Genomic DNA, 5,167 nt, shown 5'->3' with positions numbered 1-5,167 from the left:
TCTTAACATCCTCCTGATGACTTTGCAGATCTTGAGAAAAGATCAGTATATCATCGAGATATACTACTATGCACTGATACAGTAACTCCCATAAGATGTCGTTCATCATATTTTGAAAGACTGCAGGTGCGTTACTTAAGCCGAAGGGCATGATGAGGTATTCAAAGTGTCCATCACGGGTGTTAAAAGCAGTTTTCCATTCGTCTCCTTCTCAAATACGCACCAAGTTGTAAGCTCCTTTTAAGTCCAATATGGAGAATATTTTGGCTCCTTGGAGCCTGAAACAGTTCAGAAATTAAGGGCAGGGGGTACCTGTCCTTGATGGTAATCTCATTCAGACCCCTGTAGTTGATACAGGGGTGTAAGGTGCCATTCTTCTTTCCTATGAAAAATAAGCCTGCACCTGCAGGAGACATGGAAGGTCTGATAAAGCCTTTTTGTAGATTTTCTTGTATGTAGGTAGACATAGCTTTAGTCTCAGCTACAGAAAGAGGGTAAACTTTTCCTTTGGGAGGTTCTGAATTTGGCTTCAGATTTATGACACAGTTGAACTCTCTGTGTGGCAGAAGGACGTCAGCTGCTTACTTTGAGAAAACATCCTGGAAGGAGGCGTATTGTGGAGGTAAGCCAGGTAATGATGGGGTAGTGGGCATGCAGATGAGCGGTGAAACTTCCGCAAGACACCGACCATGACAGTCTAGTCCCCACCGGGACAGTTTCAAGGTAGCCCAATTAAATTGTGGCATATGGTCTTGAAGCCATGGCAGCCCCAATACCACCGGATGCCTGGCTTTTTCCAACACTAGAAAAGAAATAGATTCTGAGTGTAGAGCTCCAGTGCTCAGGCCAATGGCCTGGGTGGTCAATGAAACTTCTCCAGAAGTGGTTCTCCATCGATAGAGAATAATAGCAGAGGCTTAGCTATTGGTGTGGTAGGAATCCGTAGATGTTCAACCAAGCACTTCAGAATAAAATTACCTCCGGCACCAGAGTCGATGAGAGTGAGAGTCTGAAATTTGAGACCTCCGCAGAGCACAGATACTGGTAATGATAATGAAGGCGTAGGAGAGGTGAGGCCCAGGAGAAGTCCTCCTGCAGATCCCAGGCCCATCAGTTTCCCGGACAAATGGGACAGGTTTGGACTGCGTGGCCCAATTGGCCACAGTACAGGCACAACCCCATGCGCTTGCGATAACGTCTCTCCTTAGAGGTCAAATGGCTTCGGCCTGGTTGCATAGGCTCTTCTTCCTCTAGGGGTGCAGACGGTAAGCTGGAAGCAATAGGCATAGGTTTAGGATGGTTAACCCCTACCGTGGACTTTCGTGGACTCTTAGCCTCCTGAGTACGATCGCGGATACGGCGGTCAATTCTCCCTGCTAGTTCCATCAGGGCCTCAAGGGATTCAGGCAAATCACGAGCCACTAGTTCATCCTTTATGCAAGAGTTGAGACCCTCCATGAATATGGCACATAAGCATCCAGTGTCCCAATGAAGTTCGGATGCTAGCGTCTTAAATTCAATGGCAAAGTCTGTAAGTGGCTTGTTACCTTGCTGAAGGTTGAGCAAGGCGGATCCAGCGATGGTCTGGCGAACTGGGTCATCAAACTCAGGTTTAAAAAGTTTTAGAAATCCTGGTAGGTCATTCAGGATAGGATCTTCCCATTCCCTTAACGGTGAAGCCCATGCCAGGGGGCTTCACTGGTCTTTGAAGCTTCAGTGGGAAAGAGGGTAGGCTGTAATGAAAAATGCATGCTGCATTGATTAACAAACACTCTGCACATCTTGGCTTCACCCGTAAAGCGGGTAGGCATGGATCAAGGTAAAGTGGTCTTAAGGGCTACCACGGGAGACAGCAATTCCTTCACAGGAGGAGCTGAAGAATTCAGTTGAGAGTGTAACTGATTGAAGGTAGTAGATAGGCTCTCCAAAGACTTTTGTTGTTCTGTGAACTGCTGGGCTAGGCCAGGGATGGCCTGCAGGGGTGCGAGCTGAGCCGAGTCCATGGAGTTAGCAATCTGTTGTGTTTGTGGCATTGTGGACCCTTGGTCACTGTGAAGATGACTCCGCCCACGGGGAGGGGCCCCATGGGGAACCACAATGATTGGCTAAACTCAGATAGCAGACACAGTATGGATAGAGGGCTTTATTGTACTGCTGTAGATAGATGATGTAGACAGGAAGGTAAGGCACTGATCTATGAGGTGCCAATACGTTCAACAGGCTCGGATGTATAATCTCACCCAGATGTTGACGATAGGCGGGTGCCCGCAGTGCGGGTAATGCCGCGGCTGGTGGGTGGAACTGGAGCACAGGATCATAGAGGTACTCACAGGAATGAAGGTGTCTTCCTGATGATGAAATGGTGGGACCGAAGGTCCGTGATGCAGGATACATAGGCTAGTAGGCCCTCGAGGAGCAAATACCTGATAGTCCGATATCCTGGAATGGAGAAGAGAGAGAAAGACCCCAGAGGAGCGGTTATCTTAGTTAGTGAAGACCTCGAAGGGAAGTTGGAAGCGAGAGACCCCCCGAGGAGCGGGTGTCTAGAGCTTCAGAGGAGCGAGGCCCTTGGAGTGAAAGCAGCATCTAAGCATGCAGCTTAGAGCGGTCAGAGAAGCTAAACCGAAGTCCTTGCTAACTCAAGATGGTAGTGGAAGCGGAGTTTTTAAATACCCGGAGGCATTGACATCATGCGGAGGGGCCGCCCACGAGTTTCCCGCCATGACGTGTATTTGAGCGTAGGACGTGTGTGCGCTCGCACCTTAGGAGTCCATGGGAGTGAGCATGGCGGACTGGAACGCCCATGCTAGATCGGAAACACCGAGACCCTCGGCACTCGGCGCCGGAGGCAGCCACCTTGCCCAAGGAGAGAGAAAAAGGAAGAAAAGAGTTAAGGCAGAGCGGTTTCAGCCATCTGTGACCAACGGACGCAACAGATATGAGGGGATTGGCCTGCTAGCGATTGTTATGTACTTGATTTTGTTTCCTAATGACAGTGCTGTTAAGCCAGATATATTTTAAAGATATCCAATTAAGTAGCATGTTATTTGGCCACACAAGACTTTAGATCTGCTTGGAAGCATCCTGAGGTTCCATGGGAAAACGGGAAGGAGGCCCCCGTGGGGGAAGGCTGGAGGGAAGGAGATGATCCATTGGACACTGGCAGGGAAGACTGATCCTCATGAGGCCTGGGGCTGCCATGTGGGGAGGTCATTTGGCTGGTGTGCTACTGCAGGTGGTGGTCATTGATGGCTACCTACAGCCAACACTGTAGCTGCATTGATAGAAGGAACAGGGTCCACTGCATTTTCCTCAGTCTTTTCTGTGAAAATCGAAAAAAAAAGCGTTTGGGAAACTGTCAGCTGGTTTGCACAGAGGTGTGATGTGAAACATCATAAAAACTATTAGAGTGCCTTCCATTTATGGGAGGGGCTAATGGGATGTGAATCTAGAGGTGGGGCACCCATCTGCTGTAAGGGATTTCAAGACCATTTATAGGGACCATCAGTAAAAGAAGCTTCTATAACACTGTCCTTTACTGCATGGTGCCTACCTCATGACAACAGCTCAGAGGTAGGCCTATTGTCAGGATTGCTTTTTATGGAGTGTGCCTTGGACTCAGTTGCTTCATCGGTCATTATTCTTCCATGGGGCACAGGGATCTTGTTGAAAGGGAGGCAAAGAGAATTTCATGGTTAAGGTATTTAGAGTTGGAATTAAAACCTTAGTTACTTATATAGTAGGCTTATGACTGAGGTACAAGTAGCACCTCATGACATGGCAGGCCATGACACAGAGGCTGTACTTTGGCCACCATTCTGTTAGATGAATACCTATGGCTTTTAGAAGCCTGGCCCTTCATATGCTAGAGAGATACTTCAACCTTTGGCTATGAGAGTTTTTGTTGCAACAGGGCAATAGTCAGGTATGTGATGAATTGAATACAGCAAACAGAAAGACTATATTGACACCTCTCAGATGGGTGTCATATGAACTGCCTGGAATGCAACTGCTCCAACCATTCCCCCTCTATGTGGTGCAGCTACTGGACCTTCTTTCTGAGGACTTCTATTTGTACAGATGAGAAATTAGAATAATATGCTTTTAGTTGCATGATGCATATTCTGTTTCATCCTCAATGATAGCTTTCTCTTCATGCCAGCTAAATGTGTTCATGCCAGCAACCCTAACAGTAGCATATTCGCTTCCTTTCATTGTAGCCTGCCATCTAGACCCCTTCCTTTTGTCCCAATAGGCAGTTGCTCTTCCTCCTACCTCCAACACCAGCCATTCACTGGTGACCCTATATCCCAATCTTACATCGACCTGCTGTTTATTTCTTTTGCCCATGCTCTCTCACCCAGCTCTCATCCTCAACCCCAACCCCACACCAGCGAACTTTCTCCTTTCCTCCGTCTAAGAAACTGCCTTCATTTGTTCACCACCATACCACTCCAGCTGGCTGCTGAACAATCACTGCCCTGTTTGTCTCAGGATTCCCACATGAAGCTGGAGGGGAAATGCTGAGAGAAAAGATGAGAGAGGTGGCAGGTGGGTGGAGGGAAGAGAATTGACAATCTGGAGGAGAAATGCTAGGTAGAGGGAGGAGAGAGGTTGGAGTGTGGGAGAGACAGATGAGAGGCTGGATGGAAAACATCAAGGGAGGGAAGAGTGACAAGCTGGAAGAAAGATATTATGGGCAGAAGAGAGTTTGAGGTAGGAGGAGTGAAAAAATGTCACATTAGTAACTAGAGATGTGCTTCGGGTTAAGATTTTGTATCGGGCTTCTGTTCAGGGCCCTCTCGCGGGAATTTCATTTTTCCCGCGGTTCAGAGTTTTTTTTCCGGGGACCCCAATTTTCACGTTAGCATGCACTGACTCCCGTTAGCACATGCTAACACCTGATAGTGCGCGCTAACATGGCAGAGTTAGCACACAGTAATGGGAGTTAGCGCACACTAACTCCCATTTTATTTACAGTTTTTACAGTGAAAGTTAATGTTCATGAAAAAGTCAGTTCAGTACATATAAAAAAAAAACCTCTACTAGTCACAAACTTCATTTCTTAGATGACACTAAAAGGTCATTAGTAAGAAGCAAGTTTAATGTGTGTCAAAACATAGTTATGTAGCTATGTCTCTGACGATGAGTTTCTGATTGAAGCCAA

The sequence above is a fragment of the Rhinatrema bivittatum genome, chromosome 2 (assembly GCF_901001135.1).
Source record: "Rhinatrema bivittatum chromosome 2, aRhiBiv1.1, whole genome shotgun sequence".
Lineage (NCBI taxonomy): Eukaryota > Metazoa > Chordata > Amphibia > Gymnophiona > Rhinatrematidae > Rhinatrema > Rhinatrema bivittatum.
Note: the sequence above shows the minus strand (reverse complement) of the source record.